This window comes from Marmota flaviventris, chromosome 17 (assembly GCF_047511675.1).
Source record: "Marmota flaviventris isolate mMarFla1 chromosome 17, mMarFla1.hap1, whole genome shotgun sequence".
NCBI lineage: Eukaryota > Metazoa > Chordata > Mammalia > Rodentia > Sciuridae > Marmota > Marmota flaviventris.
Window position 1 is genome coordinate 7,321,327 of NC_092514.1, and position 15,327 is coordinate 7,336,653.

Genomic DNA, 15,327 nt, shown 5'->3' on the forward strand with positions numbered 1-15,327 from the left:
TTATACTACAGAAGACAATTTTCATATATTCTAGAAGGATTCTGAATCCTGGTAGTTATTAGTTTTGCTTGTTTTGTTTCCTGTCTCTGCTTATAAAGCCATTTAATATCAGTACCTTCAAGGCTTGACTGACAGACCAAAATCTCTCTTCTCTTTCTTTAGGAGGATTTAAGTTGTTGTTATGCAAATGAAGTCCCAGGGGCATTCTTCTTTAGTGAGAACACAAAATAAAAATCTATAAGAATTTGATAACAGATAGGTAATAAGGCATTCAAATAAATTCTAATAAACTGGGAAATATAGTACTTTCAATAAGGCAATCAGAAAGAAATCATTAAGAAGTATTCTTATTTAAATATTTTAATTTAAAATTAATGACACTAAATTATAAGAACACAAATGCCTGCTCATATATTAAGTTTAATATCAAGCATTATTTTTTAGTGTAATGGGAAATAGCTTGATTTTTTTTTCAGGATAGACATAAAGTTAGCTCAATTTTTTAATCTAAAAATGGTTTTGGTGTAATTTTTTCCTTTGTTCTCCATTTCTTTATTTTTCAGTAAATCGACCAATTTACACAATTATTTGTAATACTGAAATTTAGGGCTGGGGATATAACTCAGCTGGCAGAGTGCTCACTTAGCATGTACAAGTCCCTGGGTTCAATCCTCAGCACCACCAAAAACATAAATAAAAAAATAAAAAGTGCTGGGGATGTGGCTCAGTGGTTAAGCACCCCTGGCACTAATAATAATACTAATTAAAATTTTTTTTTTAAATAAAAAAATAAATAAAGTTTCTGTGGAATTCTTTAATAAGGATAGCAATTCTGTAGGTGCAACCAGTTTCATTGCAATTCTGATGCTTATGAAAGAAAAATAGAGAAAAAAATTGCTAAGTCTTCACAAGAACCAGAGGACTTTTTCATATTGATGTTGATTTCAGAATTTTCTTCCTCCCTTCCTCCCATCCTATCTTCCTCCTTCTGTCCCTTTCTCGTTCTATTAAGTGTTGCAGTAGTACTAGGGTCTAACCCTCAGTTATTTTTGTAAGCTGTAAATATTCATTAGGAATTCAAAACCACAGCCCACTAACATCACTTAATATGAAAGCTTACCAATTTTTTCCTTTTCACATTGATTTGTAAAATTGAAAATCTAGATATGAACAAAATGTTAATATATCATGATAAAATTATTTACAAAAATTTTACAAAAATATTGATGCTTTCTTTTGTGGCTTTAAACGTATAGATTTATATATATTTACAATCAAATTTTGCATACTTTAATAATCTACATCTGAAAAACTCTCATCAGATGATAAAATAGTACCAAATTACTCATAGGTTCTGCAACAACAAGTATTTAATGCTTCCTCTGTATATGAATTGAATACTTTTTGGAGTAAGTTTTATTACTTTTAATAAATAATACACTATTTGAAGATAATATTAATGCTTTAAAAATATCTAGTCTGATTTCAGTTCTACTTAAGCATTCACCAAAGTCAGAATTATTGGACTTAAGGCAAATTGTTTAAATTCTCAAATCTGCATTTGTCCCATCTACATGAAGAGTATAGGTACCTCCTAATGTCTCTGCAGGTATTGATTTAAAAGTAAGATACACATAGCTGGGCACAGTGGTGCATACCTGTACTTGCAGTGGCTCAGGTGGCTGAGACATGAGGATTCTGAGTTCAAAGCCAGCCTCAGCAACCTCAAGGCACTAAGCAATGCAGTGAGACACTGACTCTAAATTTACACATATATATGTATGTATGTATGTGTATATATATATATATATATATATATATATATATATATATATATATATATATATATATGGGTTAGGGATGTGGCTCAGTGGTAGAGTGCCAGAGAGTTCAATCCCTGGTACCCCTCTCCAAAAAAGTAGAATATACAGCAAATAATAAGAGACCTGGTACCTGAGAATCATTGGCACCTGATTTACAATTGTTCAGCTTTACAATGGTGCAAAAATGATAGGTACCACTGTAGTATGTTGATTTTAAGTCCTTTGGGTATAAACTGAGGAATCTGATAACTGTGTCAAATTGTGGTTCCATTCCATGCTTTCTGAGGAATCTCCATACTGCTTTCCAAAGTGATTGCACCAACTTGCAGTCCCACCAGCAATATATGAGTGTACATAGTACAGTGATGTAGCCACATCAATATTTATAGCAGCTCAATTCACAATAGCTAAACTATAGAACCAAACTATATGTCTTTCAACAGATGAATGGATAAAGAAAATGTGGTACATATACACAATGGAATATTACTCAGCCTTAAGGAAGAATGAAATTATGGCATTTGCAGGTAAATGAATGGAACTAGAGAATATCATGGTAAGTAAAATAAGCCAATCCCCCCAAAACCAAAGACCAAATGTTTTCTCTGATAAGTGGATGCTGATCCATAATGATGGGTGGAGATGAAATTGAGCTTTGAAAGAAATAAAGATGATCGAATAAATGGTAGAACAGAGTACATTAAAATAATGCCCAGTAGCAATAATAAAGTTGGTATCAAATTAGCTGAGCCTACTTAATTCATTTATTTATTTATTTTGTTATTTGTTAGAGATGGACAGTTATATGAGTGAGGGTAAAGGAGATACTTCAAAGACTACTGCTAAATCTTGTCATATTTAACCTGGAAATTTCTTTAGAGTAGTCAAATTTTAAATATTGAAGTTCATGGACATAGCAGCATAATCCTCTGAGACATAAAATTTTTACACTGAACTAAATAGAGGTAAACACATCAATAATTTCACCCAAAAGTTTCCTATGAGTCAACAAAGAAATAGAGTATAAAAAATTTAAATCAAAGAACTATGCATATTATGATAATAAATGATAATGCAAAAATATCATTTTAATCTTTGATCAGGAATCTAAAATGTTAAGAGCTGCAATTTTTTACCATGTTTTATTGATCTAAGCTGACTTGTTCTTTTCACAATTATCAGGGTTTTGTTTTTTTTGTTTTTTGTTTGGTAACTATTTGTGGTCTCAGATGATCAAAGGTATGTGAAATTTATAGATCTTACCAGAGAAATTTTACAGTAAAAGCAATTGTTTTTAGTCTGTATTGCTATAACAAAACACCTGACCTGGGTAACTGTTAGATTGAAATTTATTTCTCACATTTCCAGAGGCCAGAAGTGCAGTGTTAAGGAGCTGGCAGGACTCATGTGTGTTGAAGGTACAGACCCATTTTTAGCATGGAGACTTGTTGCTGTGTCCTCTCATGTCAGGGGTGGAAGGGTGGGGCTTGGTCCCTCCAGCACTTTTAAAATGCTGCTAAGCCTATTCAGGAGGGCTGATTCTTACTGCATAATCACCTCCTACTACTATTGTATAGGGGATTAAGTTTTCATGCTCATAACAGAGCCTAGTTATCTTTCTGAGCATATTAGTGAGGGATCCCTCCAGAGGCTAAAAGGCACATGAAGCCAAGGATCTGAAGATTTAACCTTGCAGTCATTCCTGTACAGAGATGCGGAAATAGTTTATTATCAAATGCATAGCCTGAACATTGCTATTCAATTCAAGGACAAGCCATTTTTATCATGCATTATGGATAATTAAGTGTCCCTTTAGTTAAGACTTTCAGTAAAAATATTGCCTTGCAAACCCTAGAACTAGGACAATTTCTGATTATGGCCCTTCAAATACTAAGTGCACTTTAAAGTTAATTTACAAGTACAAAAAAAATCATTCTGAATATTAGATTATTTTAATGCAAATTCCACAGAATATGACATTGTCTCTTATGAGAAAGAAAAGAGAGACCAAAAAGACACTAACATAAAATGGTAAGAGGGCATTGCATTTATTTAGATTGGAGATGAGCAGTGTCTCCTAATTTGGGGCTGTGGAGGGAAGTGTTGTTACAGAAGTCACTGTGGGTAAGGGTAGGCCTTGGTGTCAAAGAGAATACTGAAGTTGCATCTGGATCACTAGAAAACAGAAGGCAAAGTAAATGAACAGGGGACAGACAACAGGGAATGAGTTCAACCTGAGCCAGGGATGTCTCTTGATGGCATCACATCCCAACATGTATACATTTTTCAAAATATTAAATTTTATTCTACTACATATCCAGTTCTCCCAGAATCATTTATTGAAGAAGCTATTTTTTCTCCATTTTATGTTTTTGGTGCTTTTGTCTAATATAAGGTAACTGTATTTTTGTGGGTTTGTCTCCATGTCTTCTCTTCTGTTCCATTGGCCTTCTAGCCTGTTTTGGAGTCAATAACATGCTGTTTTTGTACTATAATTTAAGATCTGGTCTCATGGTGCTTTCTGCTTAACTTTTCTCTCTAAGGGTTGCTTTGTCTATTCTGGGCCTCTTATTTTTCCATATGAATTACATGACTGCTTTTTCTATTTCTATGAAGAATGTCATTGAAAGTTTAATAGGAATTGCATGGAACCTATATAGGACTTTTGACAGTATGGTCCTTTTGACAAATTAATTCTGCTTATCCAAGAAAACAAGAGGCCTTTCCATCTTCTAAAGTCTTTCTCAATTTCTTTCTTCAGTGATGTGTAGTTTTCATGGTAGAATGTGTATCATCATATTCTCCCACTGTTATGACAATGGTCCTCACATCCCTACCCCAGGTCATTTGCTGATCTCTGTCCAACTTCATTATCCTTTTATCTGTTTCTTCCCTACTCTACACACACCAGTGGTACAGGCTGTGCTGCTTTCTGGAGTGTAGACACCTTTTGCCATCATGCTGACTCCCTGTGTTATAGACCCATGCCCATTATCCTTGAGTAAATGTAGTCCCCTTGACTTCATCACAATGCCAGTTCTCTGAATACACTCGACTCCACCTCAGACATAAAAGTGCATCTATGTTACTGTATCCAGTCTCAAATGTATGTAATTGAGCAATTACAATCATGCCAGGTATTGGTATATGTATAATAACTTCATAATTTTAAACCATCATGACAGCAATTAATAGCCATATTAAAGAATTGGGGGAAGAATTTATGCAGGCTATATTGTCCAAGCTTACTTATCTAGAAATTGTGATTCTATTTCTTGAGACAATACTTAATTAATTCTAAACTATTCAACAAACTGGTTTAACAATATTTTTGACTTGGAATAAAAGTAGCAAAGTACATTACACATAAATATTGAAAATCAATGAGGAAGGTTCTATCTGTTGATAGCAGTAGACTCAGAAACTAATATGTACCTTATTCCCGAAAACAGTGAATGTTCTTAATTTAAAAAAATAATAATATTTTTTCTATTCTAATACAATCATTACAAGTCACATACAAAAAGAAACCAAGATGCAATAAATATCAGATGGTATATTTCATTATACATACATAAATCCAATTTATAAAGAATGTTTAGTAAATTTCAAACTATCTTGAATCATCAGTCTTCAAAAACGTTCTTTTGCTGACAGATGTGTTTACTTTTATTATAGTTGAAAGCCATTGGGGGAATTTTTAAAGTAGTGAATGAAGTTAAAGGAAAATAAACTTTTAAGGATTGGGATTTGAAGTTTGTGGTTTTCTTTGAAAATTATGGTTTATTAAATCTGACACATGGGATTGAAGGAGCAGTAAGAGAGACTACAGAGTGGAATATTTCTGTGATGTTAATATTTTCTTATGGGGATACAAGCTTTTCTGTATTAAGGCTGTAATTCACCTTTGACAAAGTTAAAAAAAAGCACAATATCAAATACCTACTCATAAAAACACTCAGAAGATTGTCAATCATCAATTCTCTATTTTGGATTATTAATTTTGTAAAATCTATAGCCACACAGTATTGAAACATTTTAAAATTAAAAATTTAACAGCATTATTGATATATAATTTAGGTAATATTAAATTTTCTCTTTGTTTAAACTCACAGATTAGGTTTTCTGGACATTTCATATAAACAATAACATGATGTAAAAAATGAATTGGGGGTCTTTCATTTAGATAAATGCTTTAAAGAAATTTACCCTTTTTAGGGGCTGGGGATGTGGCTCAAGCGGTAACGTCCTCTCCTGGCATGCGCAGGGCGCTGGGTTTCACCTCAGCACCATATAAAAATAAAATAAAGATGTTATGTCCACCGAAAACTAAAAAATAAATATTTAAAAAAAAAAAACTCTATCAAAAAAAAAAGAAATTTACACTTTTTATTCACATGTACTTACTACTTTATTTTGTAAGTTTTGTTAAGTATTTCACTAAGTCATGGACAAGAAAACAATGTTTAGAATTGATTTTCCATGTTAAATTGCAAAAACTTTCAGAAGTATAAGAATATTTCACTAGATCATGTTATAAAAACAGATATTATTTTTTTTGCTTTTTTTTCCTTTATTGGTTCTTATTAGCTATACATGACAGTTTAATTAATTTTGATAAAATTATACATTAATAGATTATGTCTTTTTCTAATTAGGACCCCTTTTGGTGGATGTACACAGATGAATTGATAAATAATTTGTTTAGAATTTACTAGTAAAGATACTAATGTCATTCTTCATTATGGATGACTAATATTCAATTATATATATACCTATTTTATGTATATACATAATTACATATTTTATGTATATACATAATTGAATATTACTCAGCCATAATGAAGAATGACTTTAGTACCTTTACTAGTAAATGGATGGACTTGGAAACTACCATGCTAAGTAAAATAAACTAATCCCAAAAAACCAAAGGTCAAATGTTTACATGTTTTACTTGCACAAATCCATTTTATTTCTTTCTGGATTGTATTTTATCATGAGTATATGTGACATATTATTTAGGAATTTATTAATAAATGTCAAATTTTATTGTTTCAGTACATTGATTGAAATATAAATAAACAACACACATATCTTTGTGTACAGATATATATATATATATATATATATATATATATATATATATATATATATATATATTTTTTTTTTTTTTTTTTTTTTTTTTTTCCCTAGGTTGGGTTTCCAGGATTAGAATAAAGTCATGTGGTTCATTTGAATTTATTATGTAGTTTTCCAGCTATTTTTAAATATTTTAAAATATTTTACATCCCCTCTAGCAATGTGTATTAGGGTTTGTTTGCACACATTATGACCCAAGTTTTATTCTAGTGGATGCAAAGTGGTATGTTATGGTTGTAATTTGCATTTATAATTTGAACATTGATACTATGCAACTTAAAATATGGTTTTTACTATGGAAATTTTATTATGGTAAAATAAGGTACTTATATTACTTGATAATGTGTATCTGCAAATTATGATTTTTTGTCTACCTATAAATTTAGTTTTGTCTACCTTCTAATGTATACACAGTGTATATGTGTGTGTGTGTGTGTGTGTGTATATATATATATATATATATATATATATATATATATATATACACATACATGTATGTTCAGGATATAATTTCTTTATCAGATGCATGATTTGCAGTTATTTTCTTATGTCCTCTAAATTTTAATTTCCTTTATGGTGTTTTTGAAGTATAATTTGAGGAAATCCAGATTTTTATTTTTATAGAGCATGTATTCAGTATCACATTTCAGAAATGTTTGTTCATCTATAATAATAAATTTTTGAAGTGTTTTATTCTATAGATTCTATACTTTACATATACAAGTCTATAATCCTCTTCTAGATAATTTTATGTGTAGTTTGAATAAAAGATATTGCTTCATCATTAACTTTTAGATAGACACTTATGTTAGAGATACATGTTAAAAAAGACCTCTCTACCTGTTGAATTGTCTTGCAACTGTTTCAAAACACATTTGACAATAAATGTGAGTTTTTTTTTTTCTTAGACTTATCTCTACTGCCTATTTTGGCACCAATACCACCAAAATAGTAAGTTGAAGAATTAATAATTAATTGTAGCCTTGCAGAAATACCTTGTATTCATATATATTATGGAATAAAATCTCACATAAATGAACATATCCATAAGTGATATTTGATAATATATTATCATGTGTTGGAATGCCACTATAATGTCTATGGTTTTTCCAGACTCTTCACATATTTCTTCAGTTTATCGTGACTATATGACCAAAGTTGCTGAAAAAAAGTTGCTGGAAAAATATAAAAACAAATATAAAAATATAAATAAATAAAAATTCTTTTGATTTACTAACTTTTAATTATTTTTATAATGGTTTTGAATTCTAGTTTTCTTCCTTAATTGGTCTCCTTTTATTGACATTTCAGAATATTCTGACAGCTCCATGTACTCTTTTTATATTTATTGTTATATTCAATGAGACTATGAACTGACTTCATCATACCTGGAACCTAACGCCCAATATTTTTAAGCATTTATTTTTATTAAATATTATTATTTATTATTTAAAATTGTATAATTTTATTATCAAAGAATTATTTACATACTTTGGTACATATTTATTTTACAGAATAGTGGGTTTTGTTGTGGACTATATTATTATTTAAAAAATCTTCTGAAGTAGTCATATCATACAGTTTCTGAATTATATGCCAACAGAGTTATAAAGCTTAAACCAGACCCAAGCATAATTAGAATAATGTGATGTATGAAATAAGTTTCATAAAATATTTTCAATTTTTGCCTCCCTTTATATCAATTGACATTTTACATATATAGGTTTTTATCCTCTCCCATTTTCAAATTAGTTCCTTGGTGTCACAGAAATTTCAAATTCTTAAAGTAACTTCCTTGCCTTCTGTAGATAAATCAATAGTTTCATGATTATATATATTATATATACATATATATATATATATATATATATATATATATATATATATAACCTTCTTTCTATTGTTTTATTTATTACACATAATTACTTCATTCAGTTGCTTGGGTTCCATATTTAGCACCTTCAGCCAAGATCCAGCTATGTACTTACAATCATATTTTTATTTTCTCAACTGGCTCTTATACCTGATAATTCAATGCTAAATCTAGTATAAACTTTTCACTTGGTTCAAAGTCTCTCCTGCATTTCATGAGAAATAACATATTTAGCATTTCTGACTATTTCTTGCTGTCCCCCTGAAAATACTTAGGGTTCATTGTTGTTCCTTGATACACATGCTTGCTACAAATTGATTCAAGAAACAAGAAACAGAAAACAAAAATACCACCTTGTAACCTTTATGACATCCTTGTCTATATGAAAGTCAAATACATTTTGCCATCCCTGTAAAGCCTATTCAGTGTCTAGATATTTTATGTGATTTGCACAGTGCATTATGAAATTGTCTATTTCATGTATTTTAAGATGATATCTCCCTGACTCATTATACAGATCACTGTAACTTCTATAGGAAAAGGAATTCCCCCAGAGGACTACACATAGTCAGAATAGTTACCAGTGTAAAAATTGGGCAGTTCTCTGTAACTATGAACTTTCTATCTCTGGATCTTTTATCTTCAATCCTCAAATTCTGCAAGTATTCAAAAGGCTTTCTTATCACTAGGCTTCTTCCCAATTCTCTTCCTTTACTCTTCTGGTGCAAGTAAAAGTGACCACTGTCTCCTGCATCAATGCTTTATGTCCTAGGCCTTATAATTTTTGGAACTACAGTAACTATATATACAAGGTGGTCACATATTCATGTCACTTTCTTAAAGGCAAAATAAAAATGAGCAAACAACAACAAAACAAGTGTTTTTATAGCAGAACTGGACTCTCTCAGGTATAACATGGCAGTCTCTCAGCTCTACATATAGTATAGGTAACAGAGATAAATAAACTCTATACCATGCCCTTATGATCATGAACACAATAATACTCTTTATAAATTACCCAACATATAAATATATGATTCTCAAAATATATATTGTAAGAGTACATAAAACTAAAGAAATTATGTTAATGTTCACTTGGAAGTATTTTTATAAAAGGTCCTATAGTCATATGCCTATTTGAACAAGGATGGTACATAATGTCCTCAATTCTGTGATTCCAAGTTTCTTTAATCCAGAAATATTATTTAATAAGAATCATAAAATCACTTCTAACCCACAAACTAAAGTCATAAGCAAGCCCAACTAAATTTCTTTTTTATCAAAATGTAAAACAAAGCTGCACTTGTGAAATATATTATTTTCTTTATTTCTATTCCATATTGTTACATAAATTACTTTAAGTGGTGTTGCATTTTAAGGTAATCATGAAAATCTTCTAAAGAAAAAATATGTGAGAAAATGTATTTTTATGTGTGAGGAAATAGCCTGAGATTCAAGTTTTTTTCAAGATTACTCTGATAGACAATATAGAGGTTAAGATATAAAACCGTTTAGAATTTCTTACATGTTCTTACATTGTGCTACACAATATTTAATTAAAATAAGTTCTAGGCACCTTGATTTTTTTGCTTAAGTGAATGAATTTTGAATAGAGATCATATTAATGATGGTGACAGAAACAATCATATCACAATACACAAAAACCTTCTTTGAAGACTGGAAAAAGATAGGGAAACCTTCCAATCACAGCAAAACTTTTACTGTTATCTAATGTTAATGGCTCCTTTCCCATTTCCATGTTGAAAATTATCATTCTTATAAGACTCTTTGTCTTTCACTTCTTTTTTTCAGGAGATTTGAGGCGAGACAAACTGTTTATTTTCATCCATTCACAGTTGACGATTTATTTTAAAGATCATGTCTGGGAAGATGATTGTAATTCTAATTAAATAGCTTGTCAGGAAAGCATTTGCCTTTACAGGTCTGTTGCCATCATAATATCAGCCAGATGTAAAACTGACATGCTGATGTATTTGTCCTGCAGTTTTACCACTGCTGCATTTCTTTTTTTTTCTTTGTTTAACCTCCATTACATATAAAATTTTAAAAGATCACTACTATATCACAGAAGTACCTTTATCTGGAAAAATAATTACAAATAATTTGAATCATCAAAACCACAGAAAAAGAAGTAATCATATTTAAAGATAATTACAATTTAATCCAAGATCTGATTAAAAAGGCCAGGCTTTTTATAGATGATAATCAACAATTCCGATACTAATACTTTTAATTAAAGAGATACAATTTATTCCACATAGCCTCATCACTATTCACATAGGTAGCTAACAGAATGAATGATTCTTATCTTGTTATTCCTTTAATATTTCCTCCCTTTGATAGTAAAAACTGAAGGAAACAATGAATATACTGAAGTGCTAATATAAAATAATCTTGTTTTCGCCCCTCAATCCTAAACCACTTGCAGATAATAGTGAAACAAAAACTAAAAGCATTCAGATAAGCCATAGAAATATCCGTTGTATAATTGGAAGTCTGACACAGGAAAACATGGCTAGGAGTTTTCCTATAGACTCACAGTCAGAATACATGAACCTGTCTTACTATTCCAGATTGTTTCACAAAGGAGAAAATAATATGTACTACAGCAAGGAACGTAATTCTGTAAGACAAAGAGGGAAGGTGGAACAAATTTATGTCCCTTAAACTCTCAAACATGTTACTCCTTTATTAATAAGCCTCCTCTAAAAAGCAGCAGCAGCATGAATGGGATAGAAGTTAAACCCAGATATTTGTGTAAATGCAATTTTTAAGGCCAAATTCTGAATGAAATAGCATCTTTCTCTTTCCAATCTCCCTCCCAATCTCCCAATCTCTAAATCTCTAGTTACAACAGTTACCAAGATGTTTTTCTGGGGCAATGTGGCAGGGGTGGGGGGCAGTATGCAGAGCAATGAAATCCAATACCTTACACATGCCAGGCAAGAGCTCTGAACCACTGAGCTACATTCCCAACCCCATTTTTCATTTTATTTTGAGACAGAGTCTCACTAAATTTCCTGGACTGGTCTCAAATTTGCAATCCTCCTGACTCAGCTTCCAGACTATCTGGGATTACAGGTATGTGCCACCACTTCCTGCAGGGTTTTAAATACATCACTCTGTTTATGAACTTTATTTGGAAATATTCAGTTCAATCACTTATGCATGCATTTGCTATTATCAGTGATCTTTGATCATGGACAGTTTTAAAATCATGCAAATAAAAAATTAAAAAATGCTATTAACTTTATAGAAGATGAGATCAACTCTGAAACCACTTCCAAAGTGCTATAACTGTCTGAAAAGACCAAATACACAGATGTATTCATTTATTTTCTCTTATTATTTGATATTAATTTTACAAATACCTATTAAATATAACAATATGTGGTGAATTGTAGAATATATAAGGAAATAGTTTAATTCTATGACAATTTCTTAAATTTTTTTAGACATTCTACTTATGATAAATGAAAACACATTTTGCTTCAAAGACACACAAATTTTGTTTCTATTTGTAGCTTTATTTATATTAAACAAAAGCTATAAAGCACTTTTGTTCAACTACAGGTTCATGAATAAACAGATGATAATGTATTTTGAAATGGAATTCTACCCAGGAAAGAAAAGAATCAACCACTGATGCAGAACATCAGAAATGTATCTCAAAATAATTTTACTGATTGACAGAAGTTATATATAACATAACTCCTCCTGCTTTGTGATTTTATTTCTGTAACATGTGTACTAATTTATGGTGACGGGGCAGATGAATGGTTCATTGGAGTGGGAGTGTGATGAAAGTCAGGAAAAAATGAATTTCCAAGGTACTTTGAAAAACTTTGGGAATGATGAATATTCTCAAAATCTTTATAGTGTGAATGGTTTCACAGGTGAATGAAAATGTCAACATTTTCAAACTGTGTACATAAAATATGTTCAGTGTAGCTTAATAAAGCAGTTTTTATTTCACAAAGTACTACATGTTCTTCATCATACATGGATGCTAAAAAAGTTTATCTCTAGGCAGAATAGCACTTACCCAAGATTGAGAAGGGCAGATGAAAAGGAGGATAGACAGAGGTTGAATAATGGATAACAAAGCACATTTTGAGAAAAGCAATAATTTCTTGTGCTGTTCAGCACAATGGGTGACATACTCACAATAACCTATACTACATTTTATTAATACTTAGAATAGAAAGTCTTGAAGACTCCAAACATAAAGTAATGAAAAGAGATGGAAATATTAATTAGCCCAATATGGTCAGTACATATTTAATATGTATCAAAATATTACACTATATCACAAGTATATATATTTATATATGCATAATATAAATATACTTAAATATATTTATATTTATTATTTGTTCATCAAAACTTAAAAAAAATGGTTAAGTTAATAGAAATACTAACACCCTGATATGAGCATTACCTGTTGTATTCATGTGTCAAATTATCACATCCTATACCCCCACAATTATGAACAGTTACATTAATTATTTGGTAAAGAAAAACATTTTTGAATGAAATTTTGCTTTCTTTCCAAGAGAAACAAAAGGATATGTTTCTATTTTTATTGCTTTGACTCCCCTTAGGTGGAGAACCTGTCCAAAGTATTAAGAAGCAAAGAGAAAAGTATCAGAAGGAAAAAAGAGTGCAATGGTGCCCCCTCTGCCACCAAAGAGTCTTAATTAAGCTTCTCCAGAAACCCTCACCATAATTGTTCTTATTAACAGAATATCAGCAAAAATTTCTGCTAACAACTCAACGTGGTTTGAAACTCCCTGTTTTTTTTTGTAAGGGCTAAGTTTCTCTGCCTTGCAAAAGTTAAATTTGTGTACTAACTTGATGGTGTACAAGAATTATTATTTCTGCTTTCCATAGTAAAGACTTGTGAAACCTCTGTCTAGTATAAAAGGAAAAAAAAAAAAAAAAGCAAAAACAGAAAAAAAAACACTCGAATAGTTTTATGTAGACTCCTACAAAAAAAAAAAAAAAAAAAAAAAAATGGAAACCTCCAAACTCCCTCCCCTCCCACTGGGTATAAAGTTTAAAGAATTTGCAGACTCCTGGTCCAGAAATTTTTAGGCAATATCTGATCTAGACTACTGCACATAATAAACCTGCTTCCTGCTAATTCTTAGGAAGTGCAGCCTCATCTGGCTTATACCAAGAGGAGATAAGGAGAGGGGGAAGGAAAGAGGAAAGGAAGGAAGGAAAGGAAAAACCTCCACAAACTTAAAGCTATAAGACAAAAAAAAAAGTTTCAACCTGTAACTTCAAAAGAAATGATACATTTTCAAATATTGACAAATAAAACATGTCTACTTCAAATGATTTCACCTAGTTCTACCAAGTGCATTAAGAAACTAGAATCAACAAATGGGACTTACTCAAACTAAAAAGTTTTTTCTCAGCAAAAGATACAATAAGAGAGGTAAATAGAGAGCCTACATCCTGGGAACAAATCTTTACTCCTCACACTTCAGATAGAGCCCTAATATCCAGAGTATACAAAGAACTCAAAAATATCCTACCCCCAAGTAAGCTTGATCACCTAGCTGAGGTAGTATTTATCAGATTTCTCCACTGTAAAAATTCTTTCCAATCCTTTTCATATTGTATTCTTTGGAAGTTACCATGCACAGCCCACAGTTAAAGTATGAAGAGTTACAAGCTCAGGATGCAGCTCATGGTAGAGCACTTGCCTAGCATGCATGAGGCCCAGGATTCAGTCCCAGGCATTGCAAACAAAGATTGCAGAGTTATGTCCACTTCCTTAAGGAGCGAGTATCTTTATAAATTTTTTGGAATTCTTCTGTATGTGAGATTAGTCTATTCTCCCTTAAATTTTATCATTTTTTACTTCAGATAAGAAAATTTTAAAAATGATCTTGAGAAATTTTTTTCTCTATCACTAGAAAAAAAATTTACTAATTTGAACTGGTTTACTTGAAACAGTAATTAATTAGTTAATTTTCTATGCTTTAAAACATTTTATTTACTTATTGCATTATGTTTTTCTATATTTTGACCTTTTTTTCTGGTTATCTCATAAACCGTAAGGTTGTGGATGCCATGAAATATTTATGACTTCATTTTCCCTCATCTCTTTCAGTTCTTGATTTTTTGCTTAGTCCAAAGCTGGATCCCCTGCATTTACCTGAAATGTAATGGGATGGCTTGACAAATATTTTGTTGTGTTTATCTTTTTTAGTATATATATATATATATATATATATATATATATGTGTGTGTGTGTGTGTGTGTGTGTGTGTGTACACACACACACATACATATATATATATATATCAGTATTTCTACTGAAATCCTAATGCATATTTTGTGTTCTGTTTTCACCTGGCAGATAATGGAAAATAAGAAATTGATAGAGAAGCTTAAAGAGGTCATTTCAGTGAATACTGCTGAACTTTCAGAGGTAAAGCTGCCAACTCTTGCTAA

General features: G+C 30.9%; 1 pseudogene; it reads left to right on the forward strand.

Annotated features, from left to right (window-relative positions):
* The window catches only part of LOC139702421 (transport and Golgi organization protein 1 homolog), a 62,273-nt pseudogene that overhangs the window by 31,838 nt on the left and 15,108 nt on the right, over positions 1 to 15,327 (forward strand).